Below are 17,631 nucleotides of genomic sequence, written 5' to 3'. Positions count from 1 at the left end.
ACTCTGCAGCTAAGAGTTTGTGACCTCTGCATCAGCCCAGTGTCACTGAGGAACTGAGAAGCATCTAGATCAGAGTTTCCCAAATATAACTGTGTGTGTACAAACCATGGAGGTATTTTTAAAATGCAGATTCTGATTCAGTGGGTCTAAGATAGACAGTAGCCTGAGATTCTGCAAGAGGAAGCTGAGGCTACATGTCCATGGACCATGCTTTAAGTGGCAGTCTATGACAGAGTTTCTCAGAGTGTGGCCCAAGGACATATGAGCTAGAATAATCATGGTGCTTGTTAAAAATCCATATTCCTGAACTCCACCACAATCCTGTAGAAATGCTGAAGCAATTAACAACTATATTCCAAATTTTCTTTAAATATCATGTATTTACATTAAAAGCGCTAAGACACATAACCTAACCTTTAAATCTGTTTTCATTCCTCTCTTTTAGCCTGTCACTTACTTCCCATTTATTGTTTTTATTTATTTGCTTTTGGTCATTTTTCTTGAATCATCACCTTAAGAAGTTGAAAGCTAAAAAATGGATGATAGTAACATAAATAAAAAAATACTCTCTCCCTTTGTCAGTTGATGACTTAAGTACTTGTACCTCTTCCTCCATCCCATCCTTGCCACTATTCCAATTTGTGAGAAACAGGTCACTAGGTTTTATGTCTAAGAATGCATGATCCACAGAGATGGTGATTAAGACTGAATTTCCAGGTTCCAAAATCCCAAATTCACCACACTGGATTTCATTTCCCTGAATCACTAATATGCATTTTATTTTGGTATCATGAAATACCATAAAACTTACTGGTCCCTTAAGTCAAAGTACTCCTCCCAACCCTTTCTGCTCCTTACTATTATCAGCATTTTTGTTGCTACTATTAATATCATTTTTATCTAACAATGGATTTTTGCCATGTGCCAACCATAGTGCTACAATACTCTTACCCATTGTCTTAATCCTTACCCTATAATGAAAAAAAAATACAACTTAATCAGCTCTTATTTTATAAATGAAGAAAGGAATGTTAAGAAAATTAACTAGCCTACCTAATGGTTATATAGCTAGTACTAGATGAGTCTGAATTTGAACTCATACCTATATGACTCAAAAGCATCAACCAGTCACCTCTATTATACATGCCATCATTACTTACCCTAACACTGAATTAAATTTCTTAAAGCACTGATTTTTTTTTAATTCTATTTGAAAAGATGGCTTGCTTTCAGAAGCTTATCACTCTGGTCTCAGCAGCCACCTAAATAACTGCTATTATTCCTCTCCATTTTCGTTAATATGTTATATTTAAATGAAAGGTTTACTAAAAACAAAAGCCCTCATCTCTTTCCACACTGATGCATAGCTGAGACAGGCATTTTCATACCAATTTGTTCAAATTGGGAGTGCAGCACTTTGATATGTTTCAGTTTTCAAGTATTTCTAAAAATAATGGGAAAGAATGATGCTATACAATCACTGTTTCAAGGAGAGGAAACAAGGACACTTAGTGTGTGGGTGTGCTAGTGTATATACATAATGTGCAACATTATGATGATGAGTTGGTTTTGAATAGTTCTCCAGATGAACTCATGCAATAAATGAATGTTTGAACTCTTTTGGTGGTTTTTATTAGTGTTCACCCAGCAAACATGAGATCTTTATATTTCTGAGATTGCCAATTCTGATTACAGGATAAGAGCTACATAGCTTCTTTGACCAAATTGCAACTTGGCAGTTACAGCTGTGATCCACTTCCCAATGATTATTTCAAAACCCATTAAAATGAAGAAAGTCAAGAGGGTAATGTTCATTTAAGACTGTGGAAACAAAATCATGTCTTACTCTTAGATGCACTGAGACTATGTTTACAAAGATAAATATACAGTAATAAGACTCAATCACTGAACAAAAGACAGTATGTTTCCCAAATAAATGGTAACTTTGCTCATGACTTAGATGAAATCATAGTTCTTTCATCTGTATTTTCTTATTTTCAGTTGAAAATGTAACTAGTAGCTGACAAAGGATTTGTCAAGATTTTAGTTTCCCTTGGGTAGAGAGAACTAAATTCATCAGTTCTTGTGTTATATTTGCCTTTGAAATATTTTTCCCTCTTTCAAGGTAAATTCTTCATAAATACATTAAAAGATGTAAAGTCTATTTGCCACTCTTTCAAGAACAGAGAAAAGCCTGTGATTAACTAACTAATGAAAATCATTCTTTTAAAAACTACTTCCACACTGCTGAATATTTGAAGAAGGCTCAGAATTTAAATATTTCTGAAGTTGGGCCCTTGGTATCCATAATAGTAATGGGGGGAAAAAAGACAAAAAAAAATCCACTTATAATTTGGTCACTAGTTTTTACTTAAGTTTATTTTTATTATTGTGACCTGGATTAAATAAATTCATAGGGTTTTATTTACAAATCAGTATAAAATCATTCCTACATTTTCATTTAATTGCAACCTATTACAAAGTAGAGGCCATTGAAATATATAATTGTAAAATACGTCAAAACATGATGCTTACAAAATATACTCAAAGAAAACAATCATAGACTACAGTAACCTCTAAACAGTGTTCAGTGAATAAGAGAGAATTAGAAGTATGTTTTAGCAACTGTAAAATTCTCTTGAGCACAAAAACCTAATGGTATGATTTTTCTTCAATATAAAAAGAAATGACTTACTTTCTAGGTTGAAAGGAAACAAGAAGTTACAAAAGAACAGTAAGAACTATACCCATATATATTTTATGTGTAATTTGCTACCTATAAAGTTTGGATGCAGATATTTCTTAAAGTAATAAAAGTTACCAGAAACAAACTAAAAAGCAACAACCTTGGCATGTGGGCAGGTTGCTGGGATGGATTTAGATTAGAGATAGGAGAATTTACAACCATGAGGTTGTTGGAGTTTAATCCAATGTTCTTTTATCCTATCCATATGATACAAAACCTTGGGATAAAGAATGAGAAATTCAACCCAAATAGAATGCTTTATCTACACAATATCTAATACCCAAAAGGTTCCAAATCTGTCCTATCAGCTTTATTTCATCCATTTACACAAGTTCAATACACTGCTCCACCTTACTGTTAAGATTTCTTTAGTAATTTTTAGTGAATTTCATTTCAATTAAAGAGTACAATCATGTCTCTATTACTAACCTAATTGTCAGGTAATATGTTATAGAAAAAAAAAAAAAAAAAAGACCAAGCTGTAGGCCATAGATCAAGTTGGGGAATCAAGAATCAAGCCAGAAGTCAAAATCTAGAGGTGGGGTCTCAATGTGTCAGATATATAACACTCCTCTTTCTTGCACAAGTTCCAAATCCATTGAGAGGTAAACAGAACACAAATCAAAATACCACTTTTATTATTGACACAAATATTTGGAGAATGTGGCTTAGGCCTCAGAACAGAAAGGGCTTGCAAAACACTCTCTACATGTTTAAAATTTGAGAAAGCCACTAGCAGAAAAGTGTAAGTGCACAGACCACAAAAGCCTGTTCTGGTGTAGAAAAAGAAAACAGAACCTCTAGTAACAGATTATCTCTGCCCCAAAGGAGAAATTTACAACAATTATGGTCAATCACTCATCAGGAACCTCCCTCCTACTCCATGGGGCAAAAGGTCAGAAGACTTATTCTAGAGAAGTACTTCCACATGGAGACCTAAGAGGCTGAGAAGTATTTGTCCCTAAAATTCTGTAGCTGTTTGTTCTGTTAACTCATTAGGGCTATAGTTAATCAGGACAGTAATTATTCCTTTCTGACAGATCAGGAATTTATCATGATAGTTCTGTGCTAAATTCATGAGCCCTCTTTCCCAATACTAGCCATGATTGTTTTGTGGATCCTCTTAATAACACTGGTAAATAGCACAGAATTTGCCCCTAGAATGTTCTGAAAATTGTCACTAATTAAATTAACTCTAAGATCATATAATGTCTAAATTTCTCATTTCAAGTTATGTCTGGCCACATCCAACATAGGTCATCAAAGATTTTGCAAAGAGATTGAATAAAAACATCAAGATACGCCATTTAAAAATGCCAACACATATAAGAGCCATACATTTGAGTAAAAATTACCTTCCATTATAAATTTCCTAGAGAGACATTAATGTCCGCAAATTAAATTTCCTTAGGTTTTAAAGTCCAAAGCAATTCAGTCCAAAATCAAATTGCCTTGCTTCTGTGAGTTTAATGTCCAAAGTCATTATAGCACAAAATAAAACTTTCTTGTCCTTGCATGTAAAAGTTCAAAGAAACTAAAATCCAAAGTTCTCAAGCTAAAGTCCTATAATCATTTTTATCATTATTTCCAAGGTTTTTATTCTTCCCAGACATAGAGAGCTGTTGTCTTATTCTAAACCTGAATATATTTGAGTTTTTTCAGCAGCTTCTGCCTGGGTTATTATCTTTCTTAGGAATGTGTATAGTTCCTCCATACCTCAGAATTAAAAATCAGTTTCTAAACTGTCCCACTATCTTAAAAATCCAAAAAGTTGGTACATATAATATTATATGTTCCATACTCAACACCCACCCACTAAGTTTAGAAAATACAGCAATCTCACCTTCTTAGGGCAGTTAATCCAGGCAAAATTATGTCCCTAGAACCCAACAACTGGTGTTGCAAATCCCACTGCAGACATTCATAGTACCTGAGAGCAGAAAGATAAATGAAAGATATTTTCTCCTTTCAGCCTAACCAAAATGCCAGAGTGTTCTAGAATTCATGAGCTGAGAACATGTTAGTTCACTTGGGAGTGGTGGCATACTTTCCTTATTTAGGAGGAACATGAACCTACGCCTGCCATCTCTTCTCTTGGGCCATTGTACTGAGAGACAACATGGCTATTTCTCAAACCAAGCAAATTTGTAGTATTAGCAGCCCAAATTTGTTCTTTATCCTAATATAGGCCTACCTCATTTTATCGCACTTTGTTTTATTGCACTTTACAGATTTTGCAGTATAAATTGAAGGTTTGTGGCAACCCTGCATTGAGTAAGTCTCTCAGTACAACTCTTCTAACAGCATTTGCTCACTTTGTGCCTCTGTGTCACATTTTGGTAATTTTGACAATACTTTGAACTTTTTCTTTTTATTACAATACTTTGAACTTTTTATTATATTTGTTATGGTGAATTGTGATCAGTGATCTTTGATATTACTACTGTAATTTTTTTGAGGTGCCATGAACTGTGCCCGTACTACATGATGAACTTAATTGATACCAACCAGCTGTTCCACCATCTCTCCCTCCCATCAGGCCTCCCTATTCCCTAAAACACAACAATATTGAAATTAGCCAATTAATAATATTACAATATAGCCTGTAAGTGTTCAAGTGAAATGAAAAGTTGTATCTCTCATTTTAAATCAAAAGCTAGAAATAATTAAGCTTAGTGAGAAATGCATGTCGAAAGCCAAGAGAGGCTGAAAGCTAGGCCCCTTGTACCATACAGTTAGCCAAGTAATGAATGCAAAGCAAAAATTTGTGAAGGAAATTAAAAGTGCTAGTCCAGTGAACTCACAAATGATAAGAGAACAAACAGTCTTATTGCTGATATAGAGAAAGTCTGAGTGGTCTACATAAAAGATCAAATCAACCACAAAATTCCCTTAAACCAAAGTATAATTCAGAGCAAGGCCCTGACTCTCTTCAATTCTGTGAAGGCTGAAAGAGGTGAATAAGCTGTAGTAGAAAAGTTGGAAGCTAGAAGGGATTTGATGATGAAGTATAAGAAAAGAGGTCATCTCCCTAACATCAATGTGCAAGGTGAAGTAGCAAGTGCTGACATAGAAGCTGCACGAGTGATCCAGATAATGTAGCTAAGATCATTATTGAAGGTGCCTACACTAAACAACAGATCTTCACTGTAGATGAAACAGCCTTCTATTGGAAAAAGAGGCCATCTAGGACTCTCATAGCTAGATTGGAGAATGCCTGACTTCAAAGTTTCAAAGGACAGGTTGGCTCTCTTGTTAGGGGCTAATGCAATTGGAGACTTTAAGTTTAAGCTAATGCTCATCTACCATTCCAAAATTCTAGGGCCCTTAAGAAGTATACTAAATATACTTTTCTTGTACTCTAGAAATGGAACAACAAAGCTCGGATAACAGTGTATCTATTGACAACATGGTTTATGGCATATTTTGACCCCGCTGTTGGGATCTGCGACTCAGAAAAAAAATTCTTTTCAAAATATTTCTGCTCATTGACCACGTATCTGGTCACTCAAGAGCTCCAATGGGGATATACAATGAGATTATATGCCCAGCATAACAACATCCATTCTGTACCCATGAATCAAGGAGTAATTTTAGCTTTGAAATTCTACTGTGCTGCTACCTGGATTCTTCTGTGGGTAAAGTGCTATAGAGAAATCATTCATGAATGGAAGAGTCAATGCATTAGGCAAATTTCATTGTCTATTTTGAGAAATTGCCACAGCCAATTTTTTGGAACATATTTTTAAACTAAAATATGCACATTGTTTTTAAAGACATAATGTTATTACACACTTAATAGACTATAGTATAGTGTAAATGTAACTTTTATGTGCACTGGGATGCCAAAAAATTAATTTGACTCACTTTATTGCAATATTTACTTTATTATGGTGGTCTGGAACCAAACCTACAATATCTCCAAGGTATGCCTGCACTCAAGAAGCCAGAAATATTCTTTTGCCCTTTAGTTGAAACCTCACTTCAACCAAAGTAGAGAAATAATGGATCATAAAGTGAGGGCCCAGGAGGATCTGTTAAAAGCCTATGTTAAATGATCTAGAATAGATTGGGACTAACAAACTCTCTTAAAGGGCCAGATAGTAAGTATTTTAGGCTTGCAGGTCATGTGGTCTCTGTTTACTCAACTCCTGGTGTAGCCTGAAAACAGCCACAGATAATACCTAAATAAATGGGCATGGCCATGTACCTCAAGCTTTATTTATAGAAACAAGTGGCAACTAAAGCTGTGGTTTGTTGGCCCTGTAAAGGTTCTGGATGTTACCTCAGAGTTCGTGTAGAAGGCATCAAACATTTTCTCATTAAGAACACAAATAGGGGATCCCTGGGTGGCTCGGCGGTTTGGTGCCTGCCTTTGCCCAGGACCCGATCCTGAGTTCTGGGATCGAGTCCTGCGTCGGGCTCCCGGCATGGAGCCTGCTTATCCCTCTGCCTGTGTCTCTGCCTTTCTCTCTCTCTCTATGTCTATCATAAATTAAAAAAAGAAAAAAAAAGAACACAAATAGCAGTAGACCATGCATTTGGAATTTAAAGCCAAGATAAGAAATATTGGACAAGATTGGAAATTTAACCTAATGGGGAGATTTGAAAACACACTTTATAGTCCGTGGCCAGAGGTCGTTAAGAATGATTTTCAATTAGTGTAAGTTCTGTGAGAATGGGGACTTTCGTCTGTTTGGTTTACTCCTATGACTCCAATGTATTACCAGTACCTAGATATATGTCCGGCACATAGCAAATGCACAATCTGTATTGCACCAATGAATTAGGAATAATTTCAAAGAGCCACATGTGAAGAAGATAAAGCATCTAGGAAAAATAAAAACATGCACCTAAATGGCCAATCAGATAAGCATATGCAAAAAAAAAAAAAGAAAGAAAGAAAGAAAGAAAGAAAGAAAGAAAGAAAGAAAGAAAAGAAAAGAAAAGAAAAGAAAATTAGCCCAAACTGACTCACTCATAATTCAGATAGATGATAAAAATCTAGAAATATATAAATAGCAGAGAACAAGTGAGATATATAAAGCCAATGAAATCAGAAAACATAACTCGTCAAGTGGTAAATGACTGAAAGGGAGGAAAAATATGTGGTCATGGGAACGTGTGGTTCCTTAAGTGTGCCTTGTATTTTTTTTGCCTCAAGAATTTGCCTACATTGTTCCCTTTACCTGTGTCATTTGCTCCTCTTTCTACTTTACTTCCTGCCTGAATTACTCCATCTTCTTTATCATGTCCCCTCTGGAAGCCTATCATCCCCTAAGACTTGCTCAGGTGACTCACACTGTGCTTATTCCTTTCACAGGACTTCTCACACTGAATTCACTGTTTATCAGTCCATCTCTACCCACTAGATTGTAAGCTACTTAAAGGAAAGAAGATCTTGTTTAATATATATTACACTCTTGTAACATAGTGCTGGCAAAGAAGAGGTGCTAAGTAAATATCTGTGGAATAAATTGGGTTGGCAAAACCCCCAAAATAAAACAAAGCCAATAGAAGAACTTTAAGGACACATAACAAAGAATATTTTGACAGGTGATTGTGTAATCTATTTCACATGACTCCACAGAAACCAATCCCAACACAGTAATTATGGAAGTCCAGGGCAGCAGCACTCAACCTTGACTGCACTTTGGTTTACCTGGAGAACTTTAAAAATTTTTGTTGCTGAGGTTCCCACCTCAAGATATTCTAATTGGTCTTGGGAGTAACCCCGGCATGGGTAATTTTAAAAGCTTCCCATTTGATTAAAAAGTACTATCAAGGCTTACAGCAGGTCATTGGAAACACCTAAAGTGGCAAGGCATGGGAAGAAATAGGAAGGAGCTTCTGATAAACAAATCCCTATTAAGGTAAGATCCATTTGATCTCTCATCTTTTTGTAGAATTCGATGTCATTTAAAAGACCTTTAGGGATCCCTGGGTGGCGCAGCGGTTTAGCGCCTGCATTTAGCCCAGGGCGCGATCCTGGAGACCCGGGATCGAATCCCACATCGGGCTCCCAGTGCATGGAGCCTGTTTCTCTCTCTGCCTGTGTCTCTGCCTCTCTCTCTCTCTCTCTCTCTGTATCTCTCATGAATAAATAAATAAAATCTTTAAAAAAAAAATAAATAAATAAAAGACCTTTAACAAATATACCAATTATTGAGTCTGGTCATCTAAATTCTGGGAATGAGGGGAAAACAACAACAAAACTCCAGCCAAGTCTTTAGTTAGTTTAATCCCTGATTGCATTGAGGTGATTATCTGCCACCACTTTTCCAGCCTACTGGATGATAAAAAGAATCCTCAAGAGGAAGATAACATTATCTGGAGCCTCTACCATGTATCAAACATAATGTCCAATATTCAATAAAAAGCACCAGGCACACCAAGAAACAGGATTCAAAGAAAAAATAAGCAATAAAAACAGACTCAAAGAAAAGATATCTATTGGAATTATCACTGATGGAATTTTACAAATCTATAACTAATAACTGATGATAATAAATGACAAAATGTAGAATCTTTCAAGATAACTGGAAAAATAAACAAGAGTTCTAGACTTGAAAAAACTTAACAACCAAACTTAAGAACTAAGTGGATAGGATTACCAACAATCAGACATGTAAAAGAAAGAATTATTAAAACTGGAAGGCAGGTCAGTTGAAAACATATAAGCACAAAGAAAGAAATAAAAGGCAATGAAAAATGCAGGAGGGATCCCTGGGTGGCTCAGCGGTTTCACGCCTGCCTTTGGCCCAGGGTGCGGTCCTGGAGTCCTGGGATCGAGTCCTGCATCGGGCTCCTGGCATGGAGCCTGCTTCTCCCTCTGCCTGTCTGTCTCTCTGTCTATCATAAAATAAAAATAAATCTTTAAAAAAAAAAGAAAAAAGAAAAATGCAGGAAATAGTATAAGTGACATATGGGACAAAGTGAAAAAATGCCATCTTATCTATAACTGAAGGCCCAAAGGGGAAAGAAATCAGGGCAGAAGCAATATTTGAAGTAATAATAGCCACAGATTGCCAAGAAAAGATTTTGATAGCATTAGAGTGGCAACGTTTTTTTTAAAGGTTGAAGACAGTCAGAAAGGTACAAGTTAAACGGCACATCTCAGGGAATAGAGGGAAATGAAAATTTCTGGGAGCTCTATGGAGCTGATACCGGAATGGCAAAATCAAACCTACTTGGAGTCCCCAAAGTAAGGCCATGATAAAATATTCACAAATATGGCCCTCACATCTCTACATGGAAATCTTAGTGTTTTGCTGTCTTTTATCACTCCACTGACTTAGAGTGAAAGAAGCTCACTTTTGATCACAACAGGGAACTGGTTAGCAAAGATTTCTAGTCCCTTTTTAAGATTCTTCCCCAGCATCTGAGATGTACCATGCAGATTCCACTCCCTTTAACCACTAAAAAGTCCTACTTCATTTCTGGCCCCTAGAAATCTCCCTATCTTGCTTTGAAACTTCACTACATTTTTAAAATATATTTTTATGGTTTTCATGCATGTGCTAAGATATTTTACCCAGTATTTCTGTTTTAGTGGACTCATATGAGATCAATCTGCTATATTGATCAGAAGTCTAATTAGTGCTATAGCAATCTGATGTATGTAATGTTCTAAATGGCTCCAACATGGTAAAGGATTGCTTAAGCAGATAGGACAATACCAATGGGTCAGACATCTTTTTTTGAGTAGAAGAGAGAATGGTAGGGAAAATGGAAGAATGATTGAGGTAATTTAGTATTTCTCCAGCTAAAATGGAGCATTAAAGTGGCAAATCTTTAGGAAGAATTTGTGTGTACAACAACAGGAGAAGGCTGGGTTTCATTTCACTTAATCTCAGGAAGGGCTACAAACATGTCATACTTTCTCCCCCACTAGAACTACAAATCATGGTTGGTTTCCAGACTGATTCAAGATTTTTGCAATCCCATAAGGGGCAATATGCTGTTTGGAAAGACAAAATAAGGCTCTTTACTCTTCTATTCCTTTCTGCAGATTAGAAGGGATGTTAATTTTGAGTGGCTAATGGATTTTATAGGGTTTGCCACCTCTCAGCCCAGGTTTAACAGGTACATTTTGTGATTAAAATACTTAGTTATTAGCTGCCATCCTCTTTCCACTATTACCACTATCTATTGCCCAGTCACCAGTCTTAAAGGTAAAAATCAGCTTTTTGCTCATCAGGAGCTATGATATATTTCGTGTCACTGTCCTCAGTAAAAGATTTTTACTTCCAGGGACTGAACATTAGCTGTGGTGTTTTCTACAAAGCTGGGTCTTATTTCCTGGAAGAAGAGAAAAATTGGTCTGAGAGCATTTTAAATACAATCTCTAGTTCTAGGTGAAGCCAAAGTGTGAAAATGTTATATTTATTGATTAGACTCTCAGGTCCTCACAGAGGTGGAACTTCCAATTTCTGATCTTTCCACACTGCAAGGCCAATTTATGAGACCCTAACAAAAGTTTAACTTTGCATGATATTCTTTTGCTATCTGGTATCTTTATTTCATTATTATTTTAAAATGATACTTTCCAAGTTTTCATAAGCTATCATAAAGTATTAAAAGTAGATAGAAGCATGAAGTTTGGAATTACACTTAGCCTCAGTGCAAATAATTTACTATAATGGACATGAATAATATTATATCAATGCTGTTATTCCTGTCAAATTCCCTGAAATTGAAATCACATTTAGGATAGCAGGCACACTGAATTTGTAAGAGCAACATTTTGATCTGTTTGCATAGGGCTAAGTACATAGTGACAATTTTCAATTAGCAATGCTTCCATGCTTCCGTACAAAAAACATATATAAGGGAATTCTAGAGTTTAATCTCACTAATTACTTGTGCACAATCATCCCTTGGATTTTTTTTTCTTATATGCTTATAAAATCTGGTAGTGTTGAAAGATCTATCATCTCCATGTTCTCCTTTCATTTCTCACCAAGAACAGGGTAATTTAGGATAGCATTGCTTTTCTCTCAAGACAGCATTTCCTAATTTTTTGTATTATGAACACTTTCACATTCCTAAGTAACTTTTGTCTATCCCCCATAGGAAATTTTTTTTTGAGAGAAAAAGTGTGAGTGAGCAAGGGGGGAGGGGCAAAGGGAGAGGGAGAGATAAAGAATCCCAAGCAGGCTCCATGCCCAGTGTGGAGTCTGCTGCCAGGTTCGATTTCATGGCCCTGAAATCATGACCTGATCCAAAATCAAGAGTCTGACGCTTAATTGACTGATCCACCCAGGTAGTCCACATAGGAACTTTAAATAATAACAAAAATACATATTTCCATTTTAAGTAAATATATTTTTAAGTCTAATGGACTTAAAATTTCAAAATATGAATACAAATCTTAACACTTAAAAAATGACACACACCTCTAAATTTAATTTTTTTAAGAGAAAGCATGATTCAACCCAAAACTTTTTATTTTTTTTTAAGTAAACAGGGCTAGAATTCACCACCCCAAGATCAAGAGTTGCATGCTCTACTGACTGAGTCAGCCAGGCATCCTCAACCCAAACGTCTTTAAATGACATTATAATGCTCAACCACTCTGTGGATCATGTTGATAGTAAACTAAAACTCACAGAAAGGCTAGACCCAGCCACTACATGGATAAGTCAAACATGGTTTCTATAGCAAAGGATATTTAAGGAAACTAGGGCAGTCAAAACCCATAGTAGAGTAATTAGCAACATCCCATAGGACTGTGTTCTCACCTGGGAGCCCAGGTTTGCTGATAATATTTAACTGAGCAAGAGTCACATCAAACCTTTTGAAAGATCACCATCACTCTCCAGGAGGATCAAGATTGGAAACACAGTGCTACTCCAGGTAGGCCAACTGGATATTAACATGGCCCACAGTTCCTCCATATCTTTCAGGACATAGTAACACAGAATCCAGGACATAAACTACACTCAGGTATAAACCTAGTCTACTGCAGCCAGGTCCAAGGGCATTTCTGAACTCAGCTCATGGGAACCAAATCAAAAGGGAGTTCCTTATTCATTTCTAGGAGTCCTGCTAACATTTAGGTTGAGGGCATATGTTAAAATATGCATTTAATAAAATATGCATGTTTCAATATTAAAAATAAATTTTAAAATTATTTCATTATTTGAAATTCTTGCCTTCAGAAAATTCAACAGGACTATTTTTGCATTTTTAAATTTTGATTGTAAATAAAAAGATGAAACATAAAGTCTCAGGATACAGCTGGCAGGTAACACACTGAGGCTGAAAACAGGCTTTATTACCAATCAATGAAATCATAAAAAGAATATGATCATTTTTGTGCATTTCTTTGTTTTTCCTTTTTAAAAAAATGATTTATTAATTTGAGAGAGAAAGAGAAAGCATGAGTGGGAGGGGCAGAGGGAGAAGGAAAGAAAACTTCAAGCAGACTCCACACTGCACTCACTCAGGGCCCAATCTCATGACCCTGAGATCACAACCCAAGCCAAAACCAAGAGTTATATGCTTAACTGACTGTGCCACCCAGGCACTCCTGTACATTTCTTGGCAAGATTTTGCTTCACTTATATAAGAATTTTTATTACATTTGCCAAATTACAGATTTGTTACAAATTATTTTAAAATAAATTTGAAGATTTATCAGAATTTCATGCTCTTCATGATATTCTTATATATCAATGTCAACAGTCCTAATGCTTCATCACTACAGCCAATGGGTCTGTTATATGTATAAAATAAACAGCATATGGTTAACTATATACTGATTTAAAATCAGGTGATTCTCCTCTGTGCCTTTGTTCTATTGCTGGATTTTCCATTTGTAATATTTTTTTCTGGTCATGTTTGCATTTTGAACACCATCTTCTAAGGTACAGAGGCAAGAAACAAGAGGTACTTATGGGGACCTGCCAGGTAGCTTAATCTGCAGGCATAGTGTGTGCTTATGAAAAGGTACAGTGACTGCAGACAGGGGTGAGAATGGAGGAGCCTTGACATCATTCTGAGGACTTTCACCAGAAAAATAGCAAGGGAAGATATTAAAGCAGAGGGGTGACATCGCCAGATTTGTGTTTTAGAAAAATCATTTTGGCTGCATTTGGCAAATCAGGCTAGAATTAGGAAAACCACTTAGGGAGATCGGTTACAATAGAGCAAGAAATAATAGCAAGTGTGTGAACCCCTGAAAAATGGCAGTATGGATGGAGGGAAAGGTAGAGTCCAGAGGTATCTGAAAGATGGAATCCCCGACATCCCCTAGCAGCCGAGACCTGTAGACTAGAAATGAGTAGAATCTTGGGGTGGATAGCAAGTTCATTTGGATGCACTGCATAGAATACATGAATATTTAAAGAGACAATGTGAGGTAAGCGGTAGAACAGGAGGTATCAAGAAAGATAGGGGAAAATATAAAATAAAATGAAACAGGAGACATTTTATACACTGATGATGACAATGATGACAAATATGGAGCATAATTAACACTTAACTCTCTGATCTCAGGGGTTAAAAAGGAAAGAAACACTAATATAATAGAACAAGTTGTTTTGTAGCTGTTGAGTAAATAATAAGCAAACCAGGTGCTATTGAGGAAGTAAGAATTGTGTCTATGGAACACTTTGGAAATACTTTGGAAAAGCAAAACATATAAACCTTTCTCACAAAGCTATGGGATTACAAATAGCATTATAAAGAATGCTACACCTCAGCACACCCACTACAAGTACTATGTTACCTCTTAATACCGCTTTTGGCCTTAGCATAGATTTCTATCATCCTAGGTATATTTCAAAGATATAATTTCTACATCTAACAATCTGCACATTCAGAATTAGTACCTAACTTTATATTTGAGGTGAGTTTTTGACCTCCCAATTAATCTCTGTGTAATATGTGGATAAGAGCAGAAGGTGCTAAGATGGTGGAGTAGTAGGAGGACCCTAGGCTTGTCTTATCCTTCAAACACAGCTAGATAAATTTTATATCATTCTGAATAGCCAAAAAATCGATCTGAGGCCTGACAGAACAAACGGCACAACTAGAGGGAGAGAAGAAGCCACTCTGTGGAAAGTAGGAGGTGCAGAGACAGGGTTTGGCAGAGAAACAGAGGGCAGATCCTGTTGAGGGGAAGGAGCCCTGGTTATGGAGAGAGGTGAGAGAGAGACACAAGACAGAGGAGCACACAGGGGATTGGACAATGAAAACACTGCCCCAGAGCCATTGACTGGGAAAATGAAAGGGGCTGACTTTTGTGAGCTTTTACAATACAGGGAGGCTTAAAGAAGAGTTTTTGAGGTCTACAGCATGGTGGATGTGGAGCCCTGAGAGCACTGTAGTGCTTCCGTGGAGAAGGAGGGCAGAGAGCCCAGGGCGCAGATGGCATGATCTGCAGATCCTCTGGGACACACTGGAAGAGATGGCTCCCCCTTCTCGGAGCATCTGGGAGAGGTGGCATTGCCTCTCTGGGGACAAAAGAGTTGGCAGGCACCATTTCCCTTTCCTGACCCCCAGCATAGGCACAGAGACATCTCCTAAAGCAGCTAAGCCAGACACTGGCTTTTTCCTGTGTCTTACCACAAACCCATGACACTGTGCTTTAGTCAGCTGCCCTTCTAGGAAAAACTTGCATCACCTCCAGTGCAGTGAGACCCTTCCTCACAGGACAGTGCAGGTCCCTGCCATGCTAGGTCCCCTAAAGTTTGGAGTTTCAAAACTCAGCTGGCCTGCCATGGATATACCCCAAGGTGTACTGCACTGCCAGACAGGCAGATGGCTCAGACAACGAGTGAAAGCAGCAATCTGAGGGATACCTGGGACACACAAGGGGAGATTGTTTGCACTTCTGGAAGTCTTGCTGGACAGCCGCAAACACAAACTCTCCTCTCAGGGGAACTGGGACCTAGCTGGTCCCACTTTGTTCTGACCCAGCCCTTTAGCACAAACTAACTTCAGTAAGCAGCACTCGCAGCCTAAACCACTTATACCAACCCCCATTCCCTTGCACTCTTGAGGTACCGCTTTGCTTGGGCAAGTATGCCTGAGAACCAGAACAGTGATCCCCTTCCCCAGAAAACTAGCATAAACCCCTGCAAGCACCAAGTCTGACCACAGAGTGCTACAGAGCTTCAGCTCTAGGAAATAGCATCTGGTCTTTATTAACAAGCTGACCATAGTATACCTAGTTAAAACTCACCAAACTCTGGCTGAGGTCCAAACACTCCACACTGCAGGCAAAGAGAAACTCTAAAGAGGACTGACCTAAGGAAAAGAACAGCTAAAAGACAAATTAAGAGTGCATACACTATATACAAGTGACAATTCCAGCACTAGGCCCTGGATAGTATATAACCTCTTCTCCATAAAGCCATTACTCTCAGGAGCAGGAAACATTAGGCTTTCCTAACACAGAGAGAAAGATAGAGACCTACACAAAATGGCAAGATGGAGGAATTTCATCACAATAGAAAGAACAATAAAAGGTCATGGCCAGGGATATAATTAAAAGAGATATAAGTAATATGACTGACCCAGAATTTAAAGCAAGAATCATAAGGACACTAGCTGGGCTTGAGAAAACCATAGAAGACACGGGGGAGTCACCTACCACAGAGATGAAAGATCTAAAAACTAATCAGGCTGAAATGAAAAATGCAATAACCAAGATTCAAAACTGACTGGATGTAATGACCATAGGGATAGAAGAAGCAGAGGAACAAATAAGTGATATAGAACATAAAACTATGGAAAATAATTAAGTTGAGAAGAAAAGGGGAAGAAAAACATTAGAACACAAGTTAGACTTAGGGAACTCAGTGACTCTATAAAGCATAACATTCATATCATAGGAGTCCCAGAAAAAGAAAAGAAAAGGGGGCATAAAGTTTATTTGAGCAAATTATAGCTGAAAACTTCCCTAATCTGGGGAAACAGACATCCAAATAGAGGAGGCACAGAGAATTCCTAACAAAATCAACAAAAGCATACAAACACCAAGACATATTGTTGTTAAATTTTCAAAATATAGATATAAATAAAAAGTCATAAAAACCACAAGACAAAAAAAAATAGTCCCTAACTTACAAGGGAAGACAAATAAGTTTAGCAAAAGATCTCTCTATAGAAACTTTGCAGGCAAGAAGAGAGCAGCATGATGTATTCAGCCTGTGGAATGGGAAAAACATGCAGTCGAGAACACTTGTATTCATCTGGACTATCATTCAGAATAGAAGGAAAGCTAAAGAGTTCCCCAGACAAGCAAAAACCAAAGGAGTTCATGACCACTAAACCAGCCTGCGAGAAATATTAAAAGACTCTGAGTAGTAAAGAAAGACCAAAGTGGCAAAAACTAGAAAGGAACAGAGACAATCCCCAGAAACAATGACAAAATAAGTAATAAAATGGCACTGAATTCATATCTAGCAATAATCACTCTGAATGTAAATCGACTCAATGCTCCAATCAAAAGACATAGGGTGTCAGAATGAATATAAAAAAAGACCCATTGACATGCTGTCTATAAAGAGACTCATTTTAGACCTAAAAACACCTGCAGATTGAAAGTGAGGGAATGAAGAAATATTTACTATGCAAATGGATGTCAAAAAAAGCCTGAATAACCACATTACATCAAACAAACTAGAATGTAGACCAAAGACTGTAATAAGAGATGAAGAAGGGCATTATATCATAATAAAGGAGTCTATCCAACAAGAAGATCTAACAATTGTAAATATTTATGCCCCCAACTTGGGAGCAACCAACTATATAAAACAATAACAAACAGAAAAGACTATTAATAATGATACAATAATAGTAGGGGACTTTAACACTCCCACTTCCAGCGATGGACAGACCTTCTAAGCAGAAAATCAATAAGGAAACAATGA

At 37.0% G+C, this 17,631-nt stretch overlaps 1 protein-coding gene across 2 annotated transcripts in view; it reads left to right on the top strand.

The window, feature by feature from the left end:
• Window positions 1-17,631, top strand: part of LOC144315518 (uncharacterized) — a 35,288-nt gene that overhangs the window by 6,546 nt on the left and 11,111 nt on the right. Inside the window, exon 2 of one of the 2 annotated variants that reach the window (XR_013381234.1) lies at window positions 4,978-5,020. The exons of the other annotated variant lie outside the window; for it this stretch is intronic. The gene's annotated coding sequence lies outside the window, so the exon portion shown is untranslated. The remainder of the gene's footprint in view (window positions 1-4,977; window positions 5,021-17,631) is intronic. 2 annotated transcript variants of the gene reach the window in all.

This window comes from Canis aureus, chromosome 6, assembly GCF_053574225.1.
Source record: "Canis aureus isolate CA01 chromosome 6, VMU_Caureus_v.1.0, whole genome shotgun sequence".
NCBI classification, from domain to species: Eukaryota; Metazoa; Chordata; class Mammalia; order Carnivora; family Canidae; genus Canis; species Canis aureus.
This window is presented reverse-complemented; position numbering and strand designations above follow the sequence as displayed.